The sequence below is a fragment of the Humulus lupulus genome, chromosome X (genome assembly GCF_963169125.1).
Source record: "Humulus lupulus chromosome X, drHumLupu1.1, whole genome shotgun sequence".
In the NCBI taxonomy this organism is placed as follows: domain Eukaryota; kingdom Viridiplantae; phylum Streptophyta; class Magnoliopsida; order Rosales; family Cannabaceae; genus Humulus; species Humulus lupulus.
Window position 1 is genome coordinate 139,658,137 of NC_084802.1, and position 18,377 is coordinate 139,676,513.

Here is an 18,377-nt window from a genome sequence, read left to right on the forward strand (position 1 = left end):
GGCAGTAGGGCGTTACACCATGCTTCTAACCTTTCGTGGTGCATGCTTTTAAATGGTCTACTGTTTGAATCTCTTGGTTTCTGGTTTTTTGAACGCCTGTAGATAAGATGTTTTTTGTCGTCAACGTATGCTTTTGAGTAGGTTTAAAACCCAGGATTAGCACCTTTTAGGACGTAGGATCGAAGTAGCATTTTGATTTTTTAATCCGGTTGGAAATAATTTCTTCCCGTTGCGAGGGGAGTCGAAAAAGCTTTTCAGGAAAACTTTTCACTCTCACCCTTTTGGCCCGCTTTTTAAACTGTTTGCGCAGAGAGACTTAGTCAGAATACTGTTATATAAAGGCTTAGCTTTCATACTTCGACCAGCGCTACTTTAAGAATCTCCTAGATCCCTCTGACCTCGCCTCCCCATTCTTCTGTTTGCAGATTTTAATGCCAGATTTGTGGGGAGATGAGAGACCCATCGACGACGACCTCCTTGCCCAACTGCTCGAGGGAGAAGAACAAATATCCGATCGCATCCACCAGATACCCTTCTCTCGAGTCTCTTCCAGACCGCACCCTTCTATGGCCCGTTCAAAATCCTCTGGCAAGAAAAGGCCCGAATCTGAAAGTAACCCATCTCCTTCTGCTCAGCCTGACTCGCAGGCGGGGGCTCCCTCGACCAGTGGTCGAGAAAATCTTACTCCTGACCCCAATATCCAAACTAGGGCTCGTCCTCGTCATCGCAATCCACCTGATGTCGAGTGGTACACTCCTCCAGCCAGTTCGATGACCTTTCGGATGGTCGCGAACTGCTTCAGAAAATACCCCCTAACGGGGGTGACCATTACATGTCCTACTGCGGAGCAGAGGGCTAACCGTCCAGGAGGGGCAAACAGCGCCTGGTCCCGGTATCACATTGAAGCGGGGGCTTATCTCCCTCTTCATCCTTTCTTTGTGGGGGTGGCCAATTATTTCGGCGTCGCTCCCTTTCAAATAACCCCTAATGGATATAGGATGTTGGCTGCGCTCTATGTCCTGTACAAACTTAACAAGTGGCCAGAACCTTCACCTCATGAGGTTAATTACCTCTTTGATCTTAAGTCCAATCCTCAACACAACGGGACGGGCTTTTTTCACTTCTGCCATCAGGAAACTGGCCGGACGTTTTTGAGTGGCACCACCCACATATCAAACGTGGGACATTACAACAAGGAGTACTTCTTTACTCTGGATATATCCAGCAACAACTTGGCCTTCGCGAGAGGAGGTACAATTTTGTCTTTGTCCTGGTCGATACTTTATCATAAAGTATTTCTCTTCGTCATTTCTCAAACTCGACTCGTTTTTCAGGCCCCTGGTTGCGCCCGACCCCAACACCAGACATGGTGTCGAGGTCTGACACTCTGGCCAAGATGTCTGCCGCTACCAAATGTGTCAAGACCTTGACACAAGAAAAGAATTTGAGGTCGTCTGGCCTTCTGGCTCCTCGCCATGACAATAGAGGGTCCGAAACGGACGAACCCACTGCTGGGGGGGTCCCCGAGCAGCAATTTCCTGTGCCCTCTCCAAGGAGGAGGCCAACAGGAGTTACGATCAGGGAACCCACGGGCAGCCCTTCTGCAGAAAGGCCTTCTGATCCCCAAGGCAAGGGGAAAGAAAAGGCCAAAGAACCAGTTGTTGACTTGGAAGAGTCTTCTGATGACAATGGTAACGTTATTTCGCTTTTAAATGGTCTGCCAATCCCCTGTCACATGTTCGACGGGGATGGCAACTTTACATATGCTCCAAATCTAGGGCCAAACTTCTTAATGCCAGAAAATGAGTATATGATTAATAGAGTCAATAGTATAGCGACCAGTAGTTGTAGCTCGGGTATTCACTTTATTATCTTCTTTCTGTTGTATTACTCTTTTCCACCTTTTTCTTCCCTTATTAACCTTTTGTGTTTATTTTCATGCAGATATGTCGACTCCCAATATCTTTGACATGTACCAGGCCGAAGAGGAAGAAGAAGTCCCTCAACTTCAACGGAGGTCAAAGAAACGAACTGGTGAAACCAGTCGAGGCCCTTCAGCCAAGAAGAGTCGACCAGAAGACCTTCCTCAGGGCATTCCAACTGGGCAAAGTCCTGCGCCAACTGGGCGAACTCCTACCCCTCCTCCAGCTCCTTCTGAACAGCAAAACACCCCTGCTCGGTCCAATCCTCCACCTGCGCCTGCTAGGGAGCATCTTTCTCGCGAAGAGGCTCATGAGGCCAGGCTCGTGAGCCATACCATTCGATCCGCTAAGGATCGAATTGAACGGATTGGCAGAGGTGAGCGTGTTGGGGCTGCCATGATCCAAGCTGTAGAGCTACCAGTCGATCAGATCCTGAACAGGACTCTGAACGAGATCTCCAGCGTAAGTATTTCTTTGTTTCTCGAGTCTTTGTTTTTTCAGTTCTCGCGATGAGTCTTGACTTCTTTTCCTTTCGTTTACAGGCCTTACTTTCTGCCATTACTGCTCGTACCCGAGCCCAGGCCTACTTTGAGCAGATTGAGGTTAAAGTTCTCGAGAAACATCAGGTGAAGGCGGCTGAGGAGCTTTCGGCTGCTGAAGCCAAACATGCTAAGGAGTTGGGGACGGTGGTCCAAGAGCGGGATGCAGCGGTGACCAAACTGTCTGCGGCTGAAGCTGCTAAAGATGCAGCGGTTAAGCTGAGGGAAGAGTATCGGTCATACAACAAAACTCATCTCCGCGAGATCAAGCATCTGGAGGGGGTAGTCAAGTCTAAGGACGAGACTATTGCCACTCTCGAGGGCAAGCTGCAGCAGTCGGAGCTCGACAACTCCAAGAATCTGGAAAAGTATAAGAGGGCGACACTCCGATGTTTCTATAACTTTTGGAAACATAATTGGGGTGCTGACTTTAGCTACCTTTCAGAGGAGGTTAGAGTTGCAGAGTTGGCTCGGTGCGCTGCTCAACTGGCTGAAGAGGAGGCGAGAGCTGCGACTCCTGCAACCCCAAGCGTCGTTGGTTTGGACGAAGAAACCATCGAGGAAGAGACTGACCAGGTTGTTGCCCAGGATCCTCCTGCCCCCCATGCCTCTTAATTTATTTAGCTGTTCTTCTTTCTTTTTAAACACGCGACCCACGGGTCGCCATGTAAAGACAATAATTTCTTTTTAAACTTTGCTGCACGGGCAGTAAATCTTTTTGTTTGAACAATTACATCCAAGCAGCAATGCTTGCGGTGTAAAAGCTTAACTCTTGGTGTTATAATATTTTTACTTATTATAACATTTGTCCGTATGACCGAACTTAGCATAGTACTTTGGCATCATATATTTTGAAAAAATACTCTAAGTACTTGAAGCATGCTTTCACTCATTTTGTTCATGTGTTTACATACCTTGAGAGTATGCTTTGCTATCGATGTGCCTTATATGCCCCCCAAGTGATCGAGGAGCTCTTAGGTCCTTGGTCACTTGCCTTGACCATGGCCTGTTCGAACATTACTGTTCGCGCGGAAAAATGATACTTGTAATACAGCAAAACAACACACGTAATGAACAAATACTTGTAAATGTAAATTCACAAAGTTTGGCAAGAACGACTGGCTGAGCACAGTCCCTTATAATTTCGTATTAAAAATGGACTAATCATGTCTTTACGAATGATTCTGAAACAGAATCTTACATATACGAGCAGTTAGCCATACACTGTAGCTAACCCTCTTTGCAAAACTTGTAAAAATTAATGGGAAAATTTGAACAAGCCAGCCCTTTAAGAAGGGCTGTTTATTGATAATACTTGCGCAGGTGTTCTCCATTCCAGTAACGTGGAACGAGATCTCCGTTTAAGCGTGCAAGTTTGTAGGTGCCTGGGTGAAGGACTTCTTCAATCTGGTAAGGTCCTTCCCAGTTAGGTCCGAGCACGCCGGCAGTGGGGTCGCGGGTATTCAAGAAGACTCGTCGTAACACCAAGTCTCCGACGTTGAATCTTCTTTCTTTAACTTTGGAGTTAAAGTACCGGGCGACTTTTTGTTGATAAGCAGCAACTCGGAGTTGAGACTTTTCTCGTATCTCATCAATTGAGTCTAAGGACTCCAGTATTAGCTGGCTGTTTTTCTCTTGATCATACGTTAAACGCCGATGTGAGGGGGGATCTATCTCGACGGGTATCATTGCCTCATACCCATAGGCTAAGGAAAATGGGGTACGCCCTATGGCTGTTCGATGAGATGTTCTATATGACCAGAGGACTTCCGGTAATTGTTCTGGCCATGCTCCTTTCGCTTCTTCAAGTCTTTTCTTCAGGGTGTCCTTGAGGGTTTTGTTTACAGCTTCGACTTGCCCATTCGCTTGGGGGTGTGCGACTGAAGAAAAGCTCTTGATTACCCCATGCCTTTCGCAGAAATCGGTGAACAGGTCGCTGTCAAATTGGGTTCCGTTGTCTGAAACTATCTTTCTGGGCAATCCATACCGGCACACAATGTTCTTGATGACAAAGTCGAGAACTTTCTTGGTCGTTATGGTTGCGAGTGGTTCAGCTTCGACCCATTTTGTAAAGTAATCGACTGCCACAACTGCGTACTTTACTCCCCCTTTTCCTGTCGGTAGTGATCCAATTAAATCTATTCCCCATATTGCGAAAGGCCATGGGCTTTGCATCTGCTTTAGCTCGTTTGGAGCTGCTCGTGGGATTTTGGAGAACCTTTGACATTTATCACACCTTCGTACGTACTCCATCGAATCCTCGTTCATCGTTGGCCAAAAATAGCCTTGTCGAAGAATTTTTTTCGCCAAACTCTGCCCCCCAGCGTGATCTCCGCAGAAGCCTTCATGCACCTCTTTCATGAGTTCCTTAGCTTTTTCTGATGTAATGCACCTGAGCAGTGGCATTGAATATCCTCTTCGGTACATAACACCGTCGAGCAGTATGTACCTAGCAGCTTGTCTTTGCAGAGTTCTGGCTTTGTTTCTATCTACTGGCAATGTCCCATTTGTCAGATACTCCAGGTAAGGTGCCATCCATGTATCTTCTACTCGAATTTCCATGCTGGCTTCAGCTGCATCAATGCTTGGTTCACTTAATCTCTCTACTGGGACTATGTTCAAGGTGTCAGCGTCTTTGGCACTTGCAAGTTTGGCCAAGGCGTCGGCATTCGAATTTTGGTCTCGCGGAATTTGCTGGAGGGTGTATTTTGTAAACTGTGCTAGCAAATCTTTTGCTTTATTAAGGTAGGCCATCATTTTTAACCCTCGTGCTTGATATTCTCCCAGGACTTGGTTTACGACCAGCTGAGAGTCGCTGAAAATATCGAGCGCTTTTATGTTCATCTCCCTGGCCATTTTCAGTCCAGCGAGGAGTGCTTCGTATTCCGCTTCATTGTTTGACGCTGCGAAATCAAACCTGATTGCGCAGTGAAATCGATGCCCATCGGGCGTTATCAATATCACTCCTGCTCCAGCGTGAGATTCATTAGATGATCCATCCGTGAATAGTTTCCACGAAGGAGTCTTGTCTGGAGGCATGGGCGCCTCAGGTTTCTCGCACAACTCGTTGCTGGGGAGTTCGGTGAACTCCGCAATAAAATCGGCTAAGGCTTGCCCTTTTATTGCTGCTCGCGGTGAATAAGTCACGTCGAACTGTCCTAATTCGACCGCCCATTTTAACAGTCGTCCAGCCGCCTCAGGTTTTTGGAGGACCTGCCGAAGGGGCTGGTCAGTCAAAACCGTGATAGGATGGGCTTGGAAGTACGGTCGCAACTTTCGGGAAGCTAGAATTAGGCAATACGCTAATCTTTCGATCGGTGGGTATTTTAATTCTGCACCGATCAGCCTTTTGCTGACGTAGTAAACAGCTTTCTGCACGCCTTCTTCTTCCCGTATCAGTACCGCACTAGCAGCAACTTCGTTAATTGCCAGATAAATGTACAAAGTCTCTCCTTCCATTGGTTGTGATAGGACAGGAGGTTGCGACATGTGAGCCTTTACTGTCTGGAATGCTTGCTCGCAGTCTTCCGTCCATTCAAACTTTTTATTTCCCCTAAGTAGATTGAAGAATGGAACGCAATTGTCAGTTGATTTTGAGATGAATCTACTAAGGGCAGCTATCCTTCCGGTCAGGCTTTGGACATCCTTGATCTTTTCTGGCGACTTCATATCGATCAGGGCTTTTATCTTGTCGGGGTTGGCCTCGATTCCCCTTGAATTCACTATAAATCCCAAAAAATTTCCTGACCCGACTCCGAAGGAACATTTGAGGGGATTCAACTTCATATGGTACTTATTTAACACATCAAAGCACCTTTGCAAATCCTTCACATGTCCTTCAGCCTTCTTGGACTTTACCAGCATGTCATCCACGTATACTTCCATGCTTACCCCGATCAGCTCCTTGAACATGTGGTTGACCAATCGCTGGTTAGTTGCACCTGCGTTCTTCAGTCCAAAGGGCATTACTTTGTAACAATATAAGCCCGTATCGGTCCGAAAGCTGGTATGATCCTCATCAGGGGGATGCATGCTGATCTGATTGTAGCCTGAATACGCATCCATGAACGAAAGGGTCTCATGCCCAGCAGTTGCATCGACTAGCTGGTCGATCCTCGGGAGTGGGAAGCAGTCTTTTGGGCAGGCCTTATTGAGGTCTGTAAAATCCACACAGGTCCGCCATTTTCCGTTAGGCTTGGGGACCAACACCGGATTGGAGACCCATGATGGATAAAACGCCACCCTGATGAACCCATTTTCTTTAAGTCTTTCGACTTCTTCTTTCAAGGCTCTTGACCTGTCTTTATCGAGCAGCCTTCTTTTTTGTTGCACTGGTGGAAAGACTTTGTCTATGTTCAGGACATGGCTGATCACCGCAGGATCTATGCCGACCATGTCTTTATGCGACCAGGCGAAAACCCCCTGATTCCCTTGCAAGAATTCCACCAGCGCTTGTTTCGCAGTAGGTTCTAAATTCTTCCCAATCTTTACGATTCGAGTCGGGTCTCTTTCATCGAGATGGACCTCCTCCAGGTCCTCGACGGGCCCAACATTTTCTTCAAAATCCCCAAAGCGAGGATCCAAATCTATATCCTCACTTTGGGAAACACCCTATTTGGTGACTTTTCCACCTGATTGGGTTTTGCTATCTTCCGTCATCTGCAATCGTTCTGGGGTAGCGCTCCTAGATGTTCCACTTTTTGCCTTTGTGATCGAGGCGTTATAGCACTCCCTGGCTTCCCTTTGGTTTCCCAAAACGCATCCTACCCCTGCGTTCGTTGGGAATTTCATGGCTAGGTGCCACATGGAGATGACGGCCCTCAGTTCAACCAGTATGGGTCTTCCAATAACGGCGTTATACGCTGAAGGACAATCGACCACTACAAAAGTGGCGAGTAATGTCCTTGAAGCGGGCGCTGTACCCGTTGTCACTGGGAGTTTGATCATTCCGGCTGGAACGAGTCCTTCTCCAGAGAAGCCGTATATGGTTTGATTGCAGGGCTCCAAGTCCTTCACGGACAGCTTCATGCGTTCCAGCGTTGATTTATAGAGGATGTTTACTGAACTTCCTGTATCGACCAGTATTCTTTTTACCATCATATTGGCCATTTGGATATCTACGACCAGCGGATCGGAATGTGGGAACCGGACGTGTTGGGCATCGCCTTCAGAAAAGGTTATCCCGCACTCCTCTAAGCGGGCCTTTTTCGGCGCTCGGTCCTCCACAGTCATCATCTCGATGTCCTGGTCGTGGCGCAGAGTTCGAGCATATCGTTCTCTAGCCTTTCCGCTATTTCCAGCGAGGTGTGGGCCTCCACAGATGGTTAAAAGTGTTCCGGCTACGGGGGCAGGCTGTAATGGTGGCGAGCATTGGCGTGTGGACGTCTGCTCGTTGCCACCTGGAGCTTCTCGTTGGGAAGTTCCCGAGGCCCGTACGTACCTTCTCAAGTGTCCTTGTCTAATGAGGAACTCGATTTCATCTTTTAGCTGGTTGCATTCATTAGTGTCATGTCCATAGTCGTTATGATAACGACATAATTTGGTAGTGTCTCTTTTCGAAATGTCTTTTCGAATGGGCCCAGGCTTCTTGTAGGGCACGCTAGAGCTTGTGGCCTGGTATACCTCTCCTCGAGACTCAACGAGGGCAGTGTAGTTAGTGAACCTAGGTTCATAACGATTACTCTTAGCTCGCTTATTGTCGGAGGTGGAAGGCTCATTGTGTTGCCGTTTCCCACCATTCTTGCCATTACCGTTGCCGTTTCCATTGCCCTTGCCGTTGCCATTTGGTTTAGTGCCATTGGCGGCTTTGGCGGGTTCGGCAGCCTTCTTGCCCTTGTTCGAGGATTTTCCATCATCGGCAATGGCTTCTTCGAGTTTGATATATCGATCAGCTCGGTCTAAGAATTCCTGGGTGGTTCTGACCCCATCCTTACGAAGACTTTTCCACAGGGGCGAGCGGCGTCTCACTCCCGCAGTTATAGCCATCATCTTTCCTTCGTCCCCGACTGTCTTTGCTCCGGCTGCCGCTCGCATAAAGCGCTGGATGTAATCTTTTAGCGATTCTCCATCTTGCTGGCGGATCTCAACCAGTTGATTTGCTTCGGTCGGGTGGACACGACCTGCGTAGAACTGTCCGTAGAACTCCCTTACGAACATTTCCCAGGAAACTATGCTTGCAGGTGGGAACTTAAAGAACCATTCCTGCGCGGCTTCAGAAAGTGTTGCAGGAAAGATCCTGCACCGAGCGTCTTCAGATACCTTCTGAATGTCCATCTGGATTTCAAACTTATTCACATGCGAGACGGGATCTCCGTATCCATCAAAGTTCGGGAGCGTGGGCATCTTGAACTTGCCGGGAGTCTCTGCGTTGGCTATTCTTTGGATAAATGGAGTGCCCTTTCTTCTATCGTGGTCAATATAAGAGGTTCTTCCTCCGACCAATTGTTGCACAGCCTGATTTAGTGCGTCTATCTGGGCTTGCAAGGCAGTAGGAATAGCTACGTTCTCCGCTGCTGGGGGGATGTTCTCACCATGCTTCTCTCGACGATCATTGAGTATGTCTCTTAGATCTTCCTCTCTTCTCCGTTGCTCGCTACCTCCGAGCCGGTTGAAGACATTATTTTGCCGGGGTTGCCCCCCAGCATCTTGTCTATTTGGCTGATCATCTTGAGGTATTTGGCTCCTGCTCCTACCTTTATTTCCGTTCCTCCCATCAGCATTGTTCTTGCCTGAGTCAGCCTCGTTGTAGCCGTGGCCATCTTTGAACTTTGACTGGCTATGGTAAGACTGGTTGTTCCCTCTATTCCCGTCTCTGGCAGAAACACCTCGAGCGTTAGGGGGTGGCCTGCGCTGGTCGCGATGTCCCCGTGCATTATCATGCTACTGGGATCCACGGACCGCAGAGCCTAACTCCGAGTCTCTCCTGTTACCAGGAGGGTAGTGACCCCTGTTCGCTTGGTGTGGCACATCATTCTCGCGGCGTCTAGGACTACGAGGCTGTCGCTCGGCCCTATTCTGCCTTTGCTGCGGGGGATTACCTCGAGCAGCGTGGGATGGTGGATCTGCCTCGGGGTCCAGTGGGACGTCGTCATGGGGAATCTGGGGCTGTTCAGGCCTTTGCGGACTTGAAGGATGGACTGGTGGGCTAGGATTGGGACCTCCCTGGGGTGGCCCAGTTTCAGGTTGATTAGGCTGCGAGGCAGGCGCGGCCTGATTTCTGGCCAACAGCAAGGCCGCTTCAAGGGCTGCCATGGCCTCAGTCTGGCGGCGATCCACCTCTGCCTGTCTCTCGCTCAACTCCGCCCTCTGACGATCAAGTTCCTGCTGTTGCCTCGCCATAGCTTCTGCGGCAGTCTCTTGATTGGCTCTCAGACTTGCCAGCTCTTCCTGCAACGTGCCCAAGGTGCTCCTCAAAGTCGCATCGTCCATTTCCTCCTCTTCAAAATCTAGTTGCGGTTCATCTTCCGCCATGCTTGCTGGGGGAGGAGGAGGTGGCGGGTTCGACGGTGCAGCGGCAGTCTGAGCAGCTTTCTTCCCTGCTTTCGCCATTAGTTTTATCAACAATGATGAGTCGCCCTCTCAATGAAAGCACCAGAATGTTGACCCTCGTTTTAGCCAACTGACACGGAGTCAAAATATGAATGATATAGGCGAATATGTATAGATAATAACGTAATGACAAAAGTAAAGAAAACACAGTAATTTATAGTGGTTCGGCCCCAGAATCTGGTAATGACCTACGCCCACTTAGAATGATATTGATATGGGAACAAAAGTGCGATCAGAGAGCTTGGGCTCAATGAGTTTCAACACTCCTCATAAACAATCCTCGTTTTCACAGATAATTTCTATATTCCTATGGTTTTTTAGCTGCCAAAAGGTCCCTTCCCATGAGCCATCTCTTGCTTTTTATTGGCCCATGGGGGGTTGCCCAATATTGTTACAGATATTATCCCTTGAATCATGGGATATTCAGAAGATTGCATGAAATAAATTCGGGATACATAAGATCTTTCCATAAATGTTGCTTTGCCAGCGGAACCACCGACCAGTCTGGTCGTGGTAAAAACAGGTATGTCCTGCTTCTGGTGTGTCTCATGGTCGATACTCTAGCAGACGCTCCAGGTGTCAGGCACGTGTCAAGAGATTATTCGCCACGTCACAAATGCTAATTTATTGGATAACATTTCCCATAAAGCATTGTCTGATGTTAATACTTCAAATGTGTTAGAATTATTTCATATGGATCTCATGGGTCCTATACAAGTTGAAAGTATTAATGGCAAGAGATACATTTTTGTTTGTGTGGATGATTTTTCTAGATTTACTTGGGTAGATTTTTTAAGAGAGAAATCAGATACATTTGAAGCTTTTCAAACTCTATGTACAAGATTGAGAGTTGAAAAAAATTGTAACATTGGAAAGATTGTACGAATAAGGAGTGATCATGGTAAGGAGTTTGAAAATTCTGTTTATGATGAATATTGTAAATCGTTTGGAATTTTGCATGAATTTTCTGCTCCCAAAACCCCTAAACAAAATGGGGTAGTGGAACGAAAAAATCGTACCTTGCAGGAAATGGCCAGAGTTATGCTTAACAGCAAAAAACTCACAAAGAAATTGTGGGCAGAAGCTATTAATACAGCTTGTTACACAATTAATCGTGTTTTTCTGCGTCCAGGTACAAACAAAAGTCCTTATGAAATCTGGAAAGGTAGAAAACCCAATGTTAACTACTTTTATGTTTTTGGGTGTCTATGTTATATTCTTAGAGATCGTGAGAATCTAGGCAAATTTGATGCTAAGAGTGATATGGTAGTTTTTCTTGGTTATTCCACTAATAGTAGGGCTTATCGTGTCTATAATATGAGAACCCAAACTATTATGGAATCAGCTAATGTGGTTGTAGATGATTTAAAAGATTTCTCTGAGTACTCCCATGAGGAGGAAATTGACAGGCTCATAGATGTTCAACATCATAAAGAAATGGCAGATCCGACAGCACAGCCTTCGGAGGGGACAACAACCACTGCTGACGTATCAAATGCCAATTCTGTCGAAACAACAACTGGGCAAATAGAGAAGGAAAATCCAGTTACTTCCTCTGACTCCGTTCAAAAAGAACCATTAACCAGAGTAAAAAAGAATCACCCTTCTGACCTTATTCTGGGAAATCTTGAAGAGAGTATGGTCACTCGAAAGAGGTATGTAAATTTGGTTCAATTTGTTTGTTTTACTTCCACTTTGGAACCGAAAAATGTGAAGGAGGCCTTAAATGATGAATCATGGATCAATGCTATGCAAGAAGAGTTAGATCAATTCACAAGGAATGAGGAATTTGTGAAACAAATGCAGGAAGAGTTTGAGATGAGCATGGTAGGAGAACTCAATTTCTTCCTAGGACTTCAAGTAAAGCAGTCTGATGAAGGAATTTTCATTTCACAAAGCAAGTATGCAAGAAGTCTTGTGAAAAGATTTGGACTCGATGCATCTAAAGCTGCTAAAACTCCCATGGGTACCACGATCAAATTGTCTAAAGATGAAAATGGGAAGAAAGTTGATCCAACTCTTTAGAGGAGTATGATTGGGAGTCTCCTTTACTTAACTGCAAGTCGCCCTGACATAAGTTACATTGTTGGAGTGTGTGCTCGTTTCCAAGGGAACCCCATGTAGTCTCATGTGACTGCTGTAAAAAGAATTATTCGTTACATCAATAATACTCTTGATTTAGGCATTTGGTACTCCAAAGAAACAAATTCTAACCTTGTGTGTTATAGTGATGCAGATTGGGCAGGAAACACTGATGATCGAAAAAGCACAAGTGGTGGTTGTTTTTACTTAGGAAACAATTTGGTCTCCTAGCATAGTAAAAAACAAAACTCCATCTCCTTGTCAACAGCCGAAGCTGAGTACATTGCTGCTGGAAGCTGTTGTACTCAACTTTTGTGGATGAAACAAATGTTGGCAGACTATGGGTTTGATGTTAAAACTTTAACCATTTTTTGTGATAATACAAGTGCTATTAATATCTCCAAAAATCCTGTTCAGCACTCTCGCACCAAACATATTGACATTCGTCATCATTTTATTAGGGAACTTGTTGAAAAAAAAAACATTGATTTTAGAATATGTTGAGACTAACAAACAAATTGTAGATATCTTTACTAAAGCCTTAGACACGGTCAGATTTGATTCCCTCAGGAAGTCCTTGGGGGTTTGTTTTATTTGAAATTGCCAATAAATTAATTATCTTGCCTTGCATATGTGTTTTTGTAAATCTCTTGTCCTGATTGGAAGAAATTTGATGAGCATATTTTTTGTATTTTAGAGAATGATCGTTATAAGTCCTATACTTTGTTGGAATAAAAAAAACCATATTTGAAAAATTATAGATCATCCAATTTATATTTGATCAAATCTTTATCATTGTATGAGCATTCCTAATCCAGTTTCTTTTTCAGGCTCCATTTTGGAAAAGAGCTACCTATACTGATGTGTGAAAGCCGACACTGAGTAAGTTGGTACCAGGTAATTAGCAATTATATTGGAGGATACTCTACCAGTGTAAAGGGCTACCATCAGTATAAGAGTTATAGCCTCCATTATGGTTACAATTTGAAAAAGGCTAAAATTGCCAAATATGGGCAATGACCCTAACTTTAAAAGGCCAAAAAGAAACGCCAAATTGCTTACACATGCACACACATATGCCTGTTCTAGACTGTGTAAGATGGTTGTAAGACTCATACATATAATGAATTGTCTCAAATATGTTTTGTGATAGGTATGTTTTTCGAATTATGGTCTCTTAGTATTTGAATTATAACTCATTTCTCTAATTTGTGAAAAATATGGTTATCTTGTTTCTTCTGAACAGGACTTGGGGTTTACATGGACACATATGGTATGGCATTTTACACTTTATTTTCGGCAATTTTCGTAATAAAAATAATAAAAAATTTTGAAAAATAAAATCTGTTATCTACCGTGTTCTTAAAAAAAAAGGTTTGAAAAATTAATTTATGCAATTTATTTGTTTTATCTTAATATATTATAAAAATATTCAAAAGTTTCCAATTTTGAGGTGTGACAGAATTTGTTTAAAAAAGGGAGATATTTTGGCATTTATCACTAAAAATCCGGTTACCCTTTTTTGGTTACCCATTCTTGAACTTGCCTCATTTGTGTTCCGAATACTTTATATATTCGGAGTCCCTTTGGTTGTTTTATAATCAGTGTTTTCTTGTTAAATCTCTCACATATAACCGAAGTGTTTAGGGTTTCTTTCTTTGTGTGTTTCACTTGTTTCTCTCTTAGCAGCCATGAAGACTCGAGGCCGTGGTTCATCTTCCAAGTCCGTGAAGTCTCAGCAGGAGACTCTTCCTGAATCTGTTCCCACTGCCACTCCTTCGGTCCCAGCATCAATCCCTGCTGTCACTCCTACTCCAGGCCGTCGTTCTAAAACCACAGCAAGAAAGAAGGTTCTTGCTCTTTCGGGTCCTATAAGTTCATCTATTCTTGGTGCTTCTAGCAAAGGAGTTACATTCCCGAATTTGGATGCTGAGCCAATCCCAGCCTCGGCGGTTTCACTCGCCTCTCCCGAAGGTCTAATAAAACCCAAACCGGCCTTGGCTACTGGTTAGTCCAAATCAATTTCCACTGAAGCTATGTCTGATCCATCTGATCATGATTCGGAATCCTCGCTTTCTCCTGATGTGTTGACACCCAAGGCAAAGGGCAAACGTAAGTCCAAAGCTGTTGGATCGAAGAAAGGGAAAAAGGCCAAAGTGGCTAAATCTAAAGGTACCAGCTCCATCTCTGATTCATCTCCTTTATCTCATTTTAAATTAAAGGCCAAAATCAATCCTCCCCCATGCACCTCATCGGAGGATGTCTCTCCCGAGACGGAAAATTCTCAGCCTGAGTTGGACCCTTCTTTGACCGAGCCAAATCTTGTAGTTCCTCTTGATGATTTGGCTGAGGAGACTGAATCTGACGAAGACCCATCTGAAGCCTCTCCTGTTGCATCGGACCCAAAAGGCACCACTCCATTGGCATTTCCCGAATTGTTTTCCAAACTTGCGAAGCAAAAAGGTGCTCCTGTTCGTACCTCAGGTTCTTTCAAAGCCCATTCTCTTACATTCTGTTTTAATGATAATGAGAAGAGCATGCATTTTTATGACCATCGCCATTTTATAAGTGAACGCAATTTTCTTTTTGCTCCTCATCGTGTTTTTGGGGTATTGCTTACTTTAGAGGAAAGAGGTTGGTTGCGATCCTTGTCTGGGTTTGATGGGTTTGTGCCTCGGGTTGTTAAAGAATTTTATGCAAATTTGAATGATGAGTTATTAGACCAATCTTCTTTTATGTTCCATAAAGTTTATGTTCGGGGTCATTGGTATAATTTTAGCCCGTCCGAAATTGCTAAGGCTCTCAATCTCGTTCCTGTTGAGATTGATGATTCTATTGAATTTGCAAAGGACCAAGTTTTGTCTGAACTGGTTGGTCAGGCTATGGTGTGGGAACCGAGCACCTCTCTTCGAGTCACCGATCTCACTCATTTCTATGGTGCTCTTTTCAAATTTTCTATGTTTAATTGGTTGCCTACCACACATTCCTCCACCATCACTCAAGATATGGCCTTCCTATTATTCAAAATTGGTACTGGAGTCGCCATAGATCTTGGAGCTGTTATTTTTGACCAAATCATGTCTCTAAGTGGTGCCAAACGTAAGGGGCAACACTTGATGTTTCCGCAGGTCATTTACAAACTTTTGGACTCTCAACGTCCTCTGAAGAAGTCTCATGAGACCTTGACTTCTCCCTTGGTTGGTCCCACCTATACAGTCAAAGATGATCATCCTCCATCCACAGCTTGGAAAGTCAAAGGAATTAATCTTGCTGGTCCTGCTTCTGGAAATGTTGTGACCGAATCTCCTGCTGTCCCGACAGATCTTGCTGCTGTTCAGACAGGCATTACAAGTCTTTCTGTCCGGTTCTCTCTCATGGAGGAAACTCAGCGCCAAATTCTTGCTTCATTGGCCACTCTCAATGCATCCAGCTCTCCTGCCCCATGATGCTCTCAGTTCCTTTGATCTATTTTACTTTTATTAAGTTGTAAAAGAACACTTAATGTGTCTGTCTTTTGGTATCATTTACTTGTTCTTTGGCATTTTTTCAAAAAATGAGGGGGAGAGAGTGACTCTATTTTTGGTACTTTGATTATGTTAACCTGCTGGTTATTATTGGTTTCTTTTGTTAACTGTGCTTTGGTTACCTTTCGCAGGGGGAGTCATTTTTTGATTATTTTGTGACTCTTATGATTTTAAGCACTTACTTGTGTTTTGTAAGGATCTTTTAAAAATAGATATTCCTTGTCTATAAAATTGCCAAAGGGGGAGATTGTAAATCCTATAATTGGCATTTTTATAGAAATATCTTTTTTCTTAAAAGAGAAATTGGTTGATTTAATTGTTTCCTTTTTTTATAATTTTCGGAAATATTTGTTTTCCTTTTATTATAATTTTCGGAAATAGTTGTTTTCCTTTATTATATTTTTCGGATTTGTTTGGAAATATTTGATTTCCTTTATTCCATTTTTCGGAAACCCTATTTCCTTTTGTGTGATTTTTGGTCAATAATATGCTTCCTTATTTAGCATATATTGTCTCATTTTGTTTATAAAGGAAACAAAGTTTATTGCAAATATTCGGTACTTACCCAAAGTTATTTTTGGATTATTTGCTGATATATTTTCGTGCAGCTCAAGGATTGCAATCAGGAAACTGGTTCTTAATGTCATTAATTATTGTTTCCTTTTTTAGCTTGTTTTGATCCGTCACAGGTCTGAGCTGTCCCCACCGATATCGCATCTGTCGGATCAGCATTTTCTAAAAATGGCAACTCTTCATCAATCAAGAATAACTACTGTGATTCTTGCATTTATTAGAAGAATTCTTTCTCTGCCTTTGTGAGCACGAAAAAGACTCTATAAATAGGGCTCTAAAGGCAGTGAGAAAAGTGAACTCTTTGGTGCATTATTCGTGAGCTTTATTGTAATATTTGTGAGAGTTCTTTTTTGTATTCAAGATCATAAGTATTCATGTGATCTTGTAGAATTATGTGTGTTTAGTTTTTAGTGGTGAGCTTATACCATGTTCATGAGTGAATACACATTGTAATTTGAACATAGCGTTTGTAGTCTTCGGGAGAAGATTTTTTACAAGCCTTGCGTCGGGAGGATGCAAGCACTCGCTGACCATTGAAGGGAGTTCAAGTGGTTGAGCGTTTCAATCAAGATCAGATTAGTGAAGAGAAGTACAACAAGTTGCGGCAAATCTCAAGAGGGAGTCTTGTTTTGTTTAAGTCAATGTTTTTGTACTTGTGATTCTTTATTAATTGGTTTTATTCTCTGGGCGTGGCCCCAAGGAGTAGGTTATCCGAAAGGGTTTCTAAACCTTGTAAAAATTCGCTGTGTTCTTTATTCTTTTGCATTGTCTTTTTATTGTGTTCAGTTTCTGTCGTGACAAGTTTGGTGTCTGTCCAGACAGAACTGTATTCTGTGTAAACAGTTAATTACCATTCCGCACTTTAATTAATTTACTTGGTATAATTAATTTGGTAATTAATAAAAACAGAATTTCAGTAATGACCCAAAATTGCTAATAAGGCTAGATGGCTTTGATTAGCATGCCGGGAGGGCATAATTGGTATATGTATCATTTAAATGTTTAATTGCACGATTTTGTGGCATGCATGATTATATGAGTATGTGTTGTGCATGTTTAAGAGTATTAGTTATGCATGTGGGCCCTCTTTAGGTTATAAGAGCATATTTGTAATTTTGGCCTGTTGATGGCATAAATGTGATAAATTGTTGAGATCACATTATTATGTGGATATATTTGCAGCATATGACTCGAGACGGTCCTAGTGAGCGTATTAACGAAATAGTCACAGCGGAGTTCAATACCCGACTCGGTAGGGGCCTAGAGGTATTTTAGGGAATTTAGAGAATAATTTGGAAATTATTGGACGTTGAATAAATAATTGGTAATTAATTGGAAGACGGGATTAATTAGTCAACATTATGAACATTTGAGGAATTAATGGGAACTGGGGGTAATGACTATTTTACCCTTCAATACCCTTAGATGATTAGAAGGCTTGAGGGGCATAATGGTCATTTGGTTAGGCAGAGGACAAGTATGGTAATCCTTAGGATTAACTCAAAAAGTGGTAGAAACATCTCCTTTTTTCTCTCATCTCTCTCACTCTCACTCATTTTGAACATTGAAGCTAAGGAAACAAAGGGGCAGAGGCTTAGGCTTGGGTTGGAGTTCTTTGAAGGAAAACAAAAGAAAAGCTAGGGGGGATTAAAGCTGGGAATTTAAGCTGGAAAACAAAGAAGAATCCAATCATAATTGAGGTAAGAACTCTAGTTTTCATCTCTGAATTTTGCTGGGTTTGTTTAGGTAGAATTATGGGTTCTTGAGTATGAATTGGGTGATGAATTAGACTGGGTTTTTGGATGATAATAGCTAATGAATTGGGATAGTGATTTTCGTATTGTTACTAAGGTTTTGTGTAATTCCTCAAAATCCCTAATGCGGTTTAATGACTGGATTAGTAGGCTGGGAGGGCCATAAATGTTTAATTATGCCAATAAATGATTATATGCATGTTTATGTGAATTATATTATAATATGATGTTAAATGCATGCATGTGGGTCCACATTTCATTACAGGGATGTTTTGGTAATTTGGCCCGTTGAGGGCATAATTGTATAATTGTATGCATGTCGGCGACATATTGTTGAGACCACATTATAATGTGGGTTTGTTCGACCTATTCGGCATGAGACGATCTTGGAATATTAATTAGCGGTCTAGTCATAACAGGTTTAAGTTCGGGGCT